At 39.2% G+C, this 9,974-nt stretch overlaps 1 protein-coding gene across 37 annotated transcripts in view; it reads left to right on the top strand.

The window, feature by feature from the left end:
* Positions 1-9,974, top strand: part of nfasca (neurofascin homolog (chicken) a) — a 106,068-nt gene that overhangs the window by 31,378 nt on the left and 64,716 nt on the right. For 34 of the 37 annotated variants that reach the window (XR_533796.2, XR_533797.2, XR_533795.2 and 31 more), the window contains exon 2: positions 3,983-4,123. The exons of 1 other annotated variant lie outside the window; for it this stretch is intronic. The gene's annotated coding sequence lies outside the window, so the exon portion shown is untranslated. 2 more of the 37 variants (XM_008410278.2, XM_008410276.1) reach the window with 2 other exon arrangements.

The raw sequence follows: 9,974 nt of genomic DNA, 5'->3' as shown, positions 1-9,974 counted from the left end.
TATATGTATATATAAAGTAAAATAATTCGGAAGAAGGACGTGAGGAAAACAAAACAAAAAAATTAAAACAAAATAGGGGAATTAAGAACAGATTTGAAAATGGGTTGAATCGAGAAAGTAAAACTGCCTGAAGCTGTGAAAACATTTAAAATGATGTCTAAACTAGACAAGCTGTCAGTGCAGTGAAGATTAAACTGCAATGTTTTGCTTCTACCCTTTCAAGGTAAAAGCCTTACGTTTCATTTATTAGTGACTTTTGCACCAGAGTCACATCGATCCAGTCTCGCTCACAGAAGCGCATACATCAATTTTGACACAGAGGCATCCGTGCTCATATTTTTAAGTCATGTAGTCTGTTCTCCAGACATACTCTGCATAAACTCCAGCAGCAGCTCAGGGTTTTATCCTCAGCGTTGAATGTTCAGGTGAGCCTGAACATTGCTAGAACGACTGTCTGCGTTCTAGCAATGCTACTGTGTGGAATATACCAAAAGTCAGAAAAATGAAACTGGGTCAGTTCATATTTATTTTGGCACATAAAAGCATTTTTGAATCCTTTTTTTTCGTGAAGATTATATCTAAACATGGATTATTACAACAATAGAAATGTAGTGATGTGTAAATCACCTTGGGTGGCTCCTGTCAGAGGTAGCCGATGCTAACCTACATGTAGCTGCGTTGATAGGTTCACAGGCAGAAAATACAAATAGCAGAAGCTTAAGGATCGAAATCCTGTGGTGTGATGACCAAACAGCATGAAACTGAGACTTCTATTGGCTGCCATAAATAAAGATTAACTTTGAGTGACTGGATTGATGAAAAAAACACATTAATTACTTAGATTCCTCACAGTTTTATTTAATTTCAAGTTATTTCAACTTATTTCTATAGAGCCAACATACGATAAATGTCATCTCAAAGCACTTCAACAAACAAAGACATTTAATTTCTTTGTAGAGGCATGTTATCAAATTAATCCTTTACAATCTGGTCATAATTACAGATGAAAGTTAATTTTGATTCATTCCACTTAGACCGAAAAGTAAGCAGATGGCTAAAAGAGTTTATTGGACTGTGTTTGGTCTTATATAACAGTTTTTTTCCATGGATCTTGAATGTATTTTTTAAATTCCAGCCAAGCTCGTTGTTCTCTGGTTAGTTTTCTCCCAGCGATGCCAAATCCATGAGAAAACTCAGATTTACTCTAGCTGAGGGACGCTTCCTTTCCTCCACTGAATGCATGGATAACTCTGTGTGTGTGCCTTGCGTGTGTGTGTGATTTCAGTGTATGTGCATGTGTTACATTGGCATTAATGCATGATTGGTTTTCTCGCATAAAAGAATTCTCTTTGTGCATGAATGATGTGTGTGTTTAAAGAAACCTTTTAGTACAAAATGCTATGCTAATGTGTAGAAACCAATGCGCGAGAATAGAATGTGAATTTTATTTTTTACACGTAATTTAATTTGATCTGAAAAAGTCGCTTGATTAAAGTATGTCGTGAATGGACTCCCACTCCTTCCTGGTGTATTTGCAGAGTCATTTACTCACAGATTTTTCTGTGGAACGTTACTCTAAAATACTTCACCTACACACAGATTTATTTTTTTCCGTTCTTAAATATTTGAAAGGAAATGCAGCTTGGGAAGCTGAAAAACATGCTGCTTGACACACCATTGGTAGTGCTGCCATTCATTTTTCTCGATGCTGATTGGCTGCATCTACAAGAGTGGAAAGAAGGAAGGCTGTGGTTGTTAACTTCTGTGTTAGCCTGGTAGAAACCAGCCGCTTGTTTCATGCTTTCTTTCGAACAGACCGTATGGATCCTCGGCTATTAAGAAGTAAACGGGCATCAATTTATTGGCAAAGCAGATTATCGGCACAGATTTCCTTAATTTGGGGAGTTTGGAGATTGGGTGATACTTGCATGTGAAACCGATCTTATCCTGCGATCTTATCTACCTCAGCAAAGGTCTAAAAATCAACCACTGTCCTCTTCTGTTCTCCCCTCAGAGGTTTGACTGTTAGCCCCGCCCACCAGGTCATGTCTGTACATTTGCTGTTAATAACAGTCGCCCCACTGTTGCCAGCTCAGCAACTTTCTTGCTGTATTTAGCAACATTTCAGACAAAAAAATTAGTATCGGCCAAAATCGAAATTTAAAGATTGGTTGGGAAACTGCAATCAGTGTCTAAAGTTTGCCTGTGACTTTAAATGGCTCAATATTTGGAAGCGTGGCCAACATGGACTGAATGGATTCTGTTCACTGATTGGCGTAATTGAAATTCAACCTGAGAAATCAAGCTCAATGGGAGAAATCCAAGGGAGATGAGAATCGTGCAGAATTGCACCGGAAGGGAATAACCAGGCTAAATCTGTGGTACCAAGACAGTTTCTAATGTTTGTATTAATGCATATTAGCATATATTTGGTATTTTAACTATTAAAACGTTATACGCATTTTAGAGAGGATCTCAAGTATTTCAGTTCTCCATAGATGGCTGTGGTCGCTCCCTGACCTCCAGATTCATCCTCTATTTGAGGCGAGGTCTGACCGTGAACCCAGTGGGAGGAGCCCAGCTCTTCTAGTTACTAGAGAAGCCAACCACCGACCAATCAGCTGAGATCTGCAGGTACGGACAGGGTGGACTTCAAATGTCATCACAGCATTTCGTGTTACTTTGTGCATCAATGGTAAAAGTATCTATTAAACATATGTGTTTAGAAATTCATGCCGTTTCTTCGACTAACAAATCTTTCACTACATATGGTTGGAGCCCAACAAACAAATTCTGTTCAAAATACAACTTATCACACGCACACACACACGCATACACACACACACACACACACGCACRCATACACACACACACACACGCACGCACACACGCATACACACGCACACGCACACATGCCTATACACACATGCACATGCACCACACTTCTTCCATACACCAGCTACATCCAGTGGAGTAGTTCTACCTCTAGAGGTAGAACTACTCCACTATTACTATTTGGTAATGTCATTATTTGGTAATGACATTACCAAATAATGGTAATGTCATTCACCATTATTAGCATTTTTTTGTATAGAACAACAAATTTGACAATCGCAATCTCTGTTTTTAATGTTTCATCAGAGTTTGTCATTATCAAGTGAAAATGCAATTTTAATCAAATTTCTTCGCCCCCCCTAAGGACAACAACCAATAGGATAATGACCCAACCAGCCATGCAACCAGTTTACAATCCTAACTAATGAGCCTGCTGGCATCTTTTGAACAGTTTCCATAAAAACTCACCTCTCTGACTGGTGGAGACTAGCCAGAGGGCTGGGGTTGGTGGTGTAATGCCCACATTGTCCCCAATGTGCCAACTGATATTTGCATGTGTGTGTATTCTGGAAAAGAGTCCTAAATATATCATAGGACATGCTGATTTTTAAAAAATTTTTTATGATTGCATCACAAAGTTTTCGTTTCACCTTTGTATCTTCAACATTTTGGCTGGAACCGTTTGCCGCCACATCTGACTTTCATGAACATGTAGTGCATTTGTCTATATTTTGTAATGTAAATGCACGTGTGTGTGTTTGTGTGTGTGTGCGCGTGTGTGTGTGTATGCGTGCATGCGTGTGCGTGCGTGTGTGATAGCAGTGGAGCGTGAGTCTGAGACGCATTAATAATGTATGAGGGGGAGTGGTGACGAAGAGGAGGCGGTGACAGATGGAGAATCAGTGTGTAAGTGTGTGTCGGAGAGAGAGTAACGTTCTGACACAGTGAGAGCTCAGAGAAAGGAAAAGGAACAGAGTGAGTTGTGGGGGGCAAAGGAAAACAGATTAAATGCTATAAAAGAAGACTTTTTCCTTCCTTTATTTCTGGAGCGTCTGCTGCTGCTCTGTCTCCCAGCTCTGAATTCAGCTGACAGAACCTCAAGTCTTTGTGTTTGCTCTTTTTTTTTCCTCTCCCCTGTATGCTGAAGGATTGACACACAAGGATCTACAAAGCGGTGACCAAGCACCTCTACGTGAAAGCTGCTCTGACAGAGGCTCTGAAACACGTGCAGACTGTGTGTGGTTCAGCGAAGCCCATGCAAGGATTATATACCACTTCACTCTGTAAGGTAATTGAGTTTGACAGTTTTCTCCAGAAAAAAAAAAATCACAAAACAATAATAATTAACACAGCACTCAGCTCAGTTTGCATTATAAAATGCTGATATGCAGTTCTTTGTTCTTCGCTCCGCTGTTTGTAAAAACCACAGTCCGACTGGAATCAAACAGAGTGAACTCTATTCCCTCAGTTTCCATTTCTCACAACCTTTGTCCTCCTTTTCCACCACATCTTCCATCTCATCACTGTTTACCTGCCTGAAGCTGGAGAGGAGGTGACTTGGGAAATCTCTGTTGCATCAAACAGACTCATCTCTGGTTCTGTATGGTGTTGCTGTACTGTATGTCTTACTTTTTAAGGTTGTTTTTTTGCTACCTTATTATAAACAATAATTCTTGTGTTATCTAATGTTTGTCTTTGTTATATGACGTCCTTATTTGGATTGCAGAATGTGGAATAGAGAGAAAGCAAAAAAAAAAAAAAAAAAAAAAGCTCCTGCCCATGCTTCGCCCAACACACAGGTCATCAGTTATGATTGCTTTAATTCTGCCTGACAATTTATGCTTTTTCTGGCTTTGTTCCTCAGTTCCAGTTTTTTTTGTGTTCTTTTTTAAATCTTACTAGCTTGTCTTATTTTTAACCCACATATCACAGGAAATCATCATTTTTAAGATCAGACTTTTTAAACACGTGCTCCTGAATCAGATTATATCTGATGCTTGTTTGAATTTGAGCCTGTCATATTGACTTTATGTCATTCTGTGAAAGACACACAGTTTTGCACATCAGTCAGATGTAAACAGTGGATGAAATGAGCATGGCGGATGTTCTTACCTGGAGACATGAACCACGAAGAATAAATAAACAAATAAATTAAAATATGGTATTGAACAATTTCAATACTTACCTAAATTTCAAATAAAAAATCACTGAGATTAAAAATTTACAACAACAAAAATGATGTAAATCAAGTTTTCACTGAGGATAAAACTGCCTGTTTACTACCTATTGGTTGTAGTGTGATTCTCTGTGGTTAGCTTGGTGGCTCTTGAAGTTACTGTGCTGCATGTCATTGAACTCCCGCTCTGCAAACGGATGCATCCAGTTCAGATCTGCTTCGCTTGCATATTTTGATACTCCCCATCCTCTCGGCGGAGACGCCGGATGTGCAGCGCTGGTAAGGTGTGATATCTGGATGCTGCACTAAGTCCATTTGTTGTCCAGTTGGTTCAAACAACACAAAGTTGCTGCATTTTAAACAAGCCTTTGTAGTTTTGAGGACTGAGCATCGCGCGAACACCACTGGGTACTTAGTGTAAAACTACACAGTCAAAACTTAACAGCAGTAATTTATATTTATAATGGGAAACAAAAATGGAGGTTCATTTTTGAAGGCATATTTTCTCCATATTATTGATTTATTAATGGATGCCACAGTTTCAAACCAAATAGTTAATTAGTAAGCTAAATATTCAGTTTTTTAACAAAATATTTGACTCCAAACTAAATGTTTAGTTAGGTTAGCGTTAGCTAGCTTAATATTAAGTTAGCTCTGAACATGATGCATATTTTGTTTGCAAACTTAATATTTAGTTGCTGAGTATTTAGTTTAGAGGTGAACATTTAGTTTGTAAGATCAACATTTAGCTTTCTTTCTCAATATTTAGTTTGAAACTGTGACATTTATATAAAAAATATACATGACTTTGAAAATTAACTCCCATATATTTTCCACCTATGGGAGGCTAAAATACCCAAATTATCGCTGTTAATTTTTGCAAACAGCCCCACATAGAACATGGCTCAGCTCATTAGCTAATATGACGACGTTTGAGCTCTGTTCGTTTTCTGATAAAAATGTCTGAACCCAGGTGTAAAGATTCATTCAGATCTTTCAGTGTGTGTTTGAAACAGGAATCAAAAGTCTAATTTCTCTCTATGATCATGTGCTTTTGTTGCTGTTGTTGGTAGATGTCTTTTCTCTTTTCTCTTTATCACTGGCCTCTCAGCGTTCAGGCCTGACTGCTTTTCAGTGATCAGCTGTTTATCACTCCGAGAACTACATCTGTTCCCCCCAGTGGTCTCCAGCAGGGAAACCTTGAGTGCTTTACTTTGACCTTTGACCTATTTGAGGTCATTAAGAGACATCCTGTGTGACACTTTCCTGATCAGACAGAATATTAATACATCTCAAACAATTTATGTAACTCTGTGTTTTTTTGAGGGGTCAGTTGGGCATTTGTGTGTGTGCGCGCCTGTATGCGTGTGTGTGTGTGGTGTGAGACATTCCCCCTGGACAGCTGGACACATTTATCAGCTCTTATTAGCTTTCTCTCTTTACAGTGCCTGACAGAACATGTAAAGAATGAAAAAAAAAAAAACATTTATGCGTTCAGTTAAATGTTATTTGCAGAGCTCTTTTCATACAAATGACAACAGAAAATTCTCTTTACTGTTTAAAAACACACAGATAAACATGCAATCACACCAGGAATAATGAAATTAAGAGAAAAAGACATAATTTAATTAAGGACATTAAATTATTATGACATGAAAATAAATCAATAAAACAAAAAATACTAAAAGCCTTTTCGTAAATATCATAAAAACAAATGAAAAAAAAATCCCTCTAAGATAAAATCGAAAATAATGACAAGTGTACTCTAATCAAATGGATAGTAATAATAATAATACTAATAATAATAATAATAATAATAATAATAATAATAATAATAATAATAATAATTCAAATATGAAATTAAATGGAAATAATAAAATGTAAATGAATAAAAAGACTATGTATTAAAATCCAACTAAAACCCTGGCTGAACCGAGAAGTTTCTCAAACGATCACCTCGGTCAGCAGCCAGGCATCAGGAAGGCTGCTCCCAAGGTGAGGAGCGTAATGAGAAAATGAAAATGACTAACAGAAGGCCTGCGGGGTCAGGTGGCCTGCAGGAGAGAAGCAAATCTGATGAATAGGGTGAACTAATACCTTTAACAATTTTAAAAACCAATAAGTGTTCCATAAAAACAATTGGAAATGCCACAGCTGGCCCTGCAAAGACTCACGCTCTGCTGTGATGCCAGATCGCTTCCTGGTCTGCGTCAGAATTCTTGCAGCTACATTTTGAAGATGTGGTCTTCTCAGGAAGACTGAAGCATTAAACAGCATTAAAGTAATTATTTTCCAGGGTTGTAACAGCATATGCTAATGTCACTGGACTGAGAGAGAACGGGCCAACCTATTGCAATATTCTCTAGAAGACAAAATACATTCTTTTCTGTTTTTGATTCCTCGTCGATGTTTGAAGATGTGCCATCTGGGGGTTTGTGCCAATAACTAGAACCTTAGTTTGTTCTGTGTGAACTTATCTGAAATGTAATTACCTGAAATGCAGGTAATTTGTGCATTAGTGGCTTTTTGTCAGCAGTACAGAGAGGTGTGACATCAGCATAGCTGGAAAACTAAAGACTTTTTCTCTACTTTTGGTCACCATGTGGAGTTTGCATGCGTTGCTTGAAATGTTTGAGACGTAAAATTTAACCTTTTTTTGGTACTTTGGAGTTTAAGGAAAAAGATTTCAAGGACCAGTTTCCTAAATGTACAAAGACATTTCTGTGAGAAATGAGCTGAAGCACTTAAACAGCTCAAGAGAGTGCAGTCTGTCTGAGTGTGTGTGGTATAATAGTTTAGTCAGCAGCACTGTCGGTGGCTGCATATCGTTCTTTTAACACTGATACTGAAGTTGTGTCATGATTCATATTGGACCATTCAGGTCTTTTGTGGAGCTGATTCTGCACTGTGGTTCAATTTGAGGCCAGGAATGTTTGGTGTTCAAATGAGAGCTGAAGTTATTAGGAACCCTGTACTTAAAAAGGCCTTTTTATTAAGAGTGTGAGTGTGTGTATTCTGAGAGGCTTCATTCGCCTGTGGGAGGATTACGGCATGAATGCGCACGATGTGTTTTGTGTCACTGGGTCAGGTGTACGCAGTAGTATTGTGATGTAGACAGGTGTTTGCTAAGCGTTTCAACACGGTGGATATTCTGTGGAAATGGCAGAAAACTGAATACACGCAAACACGCATGCATACACACACGCACACACACACACACACACACACACACGCACACACACACACACACACACACACACGCATGCAAACATTCTCATTGTGAAATACAGTCCTTCCTTTGTTTGGGAGCGTTGTGGAGAGGAGGTTAATGCACCCAGAAAACTGAAAGAGAGAGAGAGAGGGGAACGCTAATGGACAGTGACGACGCTTTCACAGCAAATATTTGATAGCAAGAGGTCTCAGACATGAGCGTCCCATCCCCCTTCCTCTGCCCCCATCCACCCCCTCTCTCCATGGCCAAAGGGAAAAGATCAGAACAAATTATCCATCTGTGATCAGCCCACAAATGAACTGCGCTCAAATCGATGCCTCTGATGTTTGTCACGTTTCGACTTTTAGGAAAGGAAACACGTTGAAGTTGAAGTCTTTCTTCAGGTAAATAATTTTGACAAGTACGAAGTTGTAGTACTGTGACATTTTAGGACAAAAAGTAGCCCCTCTGTCAAGCAGTGGTTTCAAATCCTCTGAAGCAGTCTATTGGGTTTATTGGCTCAAACCTCCAGTCAGTTGTGGCAGATGGCTGCTAGTTCTGAGCCAGGTTCTGGTTCTGGTTCTGCTGGAGGTTTCCTCCTGTTAAAGGGGAGTTTTTCCTCTCCACTGTCGCTACGTGCATATGCTTGGGATGAGGGACACAACTAAAGTGATTGTTCCTACGTGTTCGTCCAGGAGGAGTGAATTCTGCAGGTAAATGACTTGATGGAAACCTTTTAATCTACTTTGAATAATTCAGTTGAACATATTTTACTGTTTGGTAACTGGATCGATTGAAATGTAGGTATGACCCTTGTTTAGGGTTAGTCATACTGGTAATGGTTATGGATAGGGTCAGATTGATGGAAAGTCTCTGCAACGATAGACGTATGTGTGAGTGTGTGTGTGCGTGGGTGGGTGTGTGCGCGCGCGCATGTGTGTGTGTCTAATTAGCCTCATCTGCAGAATATTTAAACGACAGAAAGCGTGGATGCAGCAGGAACCAAGCGCCAGTTCTGTGGATCTTCTGGGAATATAATTAAGAGTGAAGGTTTTAAATAATTTGATCCATATGGAAATGATCCCACTGATTATTGAGAAAGGTGTAAATAATTTCTGAAATGCCATCATTTAGTCACAGTGGAAATAAAATTTATCCTCTGGTTGTATTGGTTTTGCAAAAATAAATAAATAAATATAAATAAATAAATAAAACAAATAAAATTTATATCAACATTTAAATTAAAGGATGCCTGAATAACAGATGTTTGCGTAGCCACAGTATTCACTTCCTAATTGCTGAGTGACTTTTAAAATAAAACTGTTAGTTTTCACTTAAGAAATAAGAAAATGATTTTATAAAGTCTTTATCACTCTATGATTAGTTATACCCTCAGATTTGCTGTCACATTCAATTCAAGAGAGGGTGGAACCGTTCCAGAACATTTGTGTTACCTTCAGTTAGAAGAAACATTTTGGTCAAATGAAAAGACCAGCAGGGTCCTGGAGGATGCATGGGAGTTCGCCCAACCAGTCTACATGTGTTTTGTGGACTTGGAGAAGGCGTTCGACCGTGTCCCCAGGGGGTCTTGTCGGGGGTTCTCCGGGAGTATGGGGTACCGGGCCCTTTGATACGGGCTGTCAGGTCCCTGTATGACCGGTGTCAGAGTCTGGTCCGCATTGCCGGCAGTAAGTCGGGCTCGTTTCCGGTGAGAGTTGGACTCCGCCAAGGCTGCCCTTTGTCACCGATTCT

The sequence above is a fragment of the Poecilia reticulata genome, linkage group LG5 (assembly GCF_000633615.1).
Source record: "Poecilia reticulata strain Guanapo linkage group LG5, Guppy_female_1.0+MT, whole genome shotgun sequence".
NCBI classification, from domain to species: Eukaryota; Metazoa; Chordata; class Actinopteri; order Cyprinodontiformes; family Poeciliidae; genus Poecilia; species Poecilia reticulata.
The sequence above is the reverse complement of the archived record's forward strand: the minus strand, read 5'-3'. Positions and strand labels throughout refer to the sequence as shown.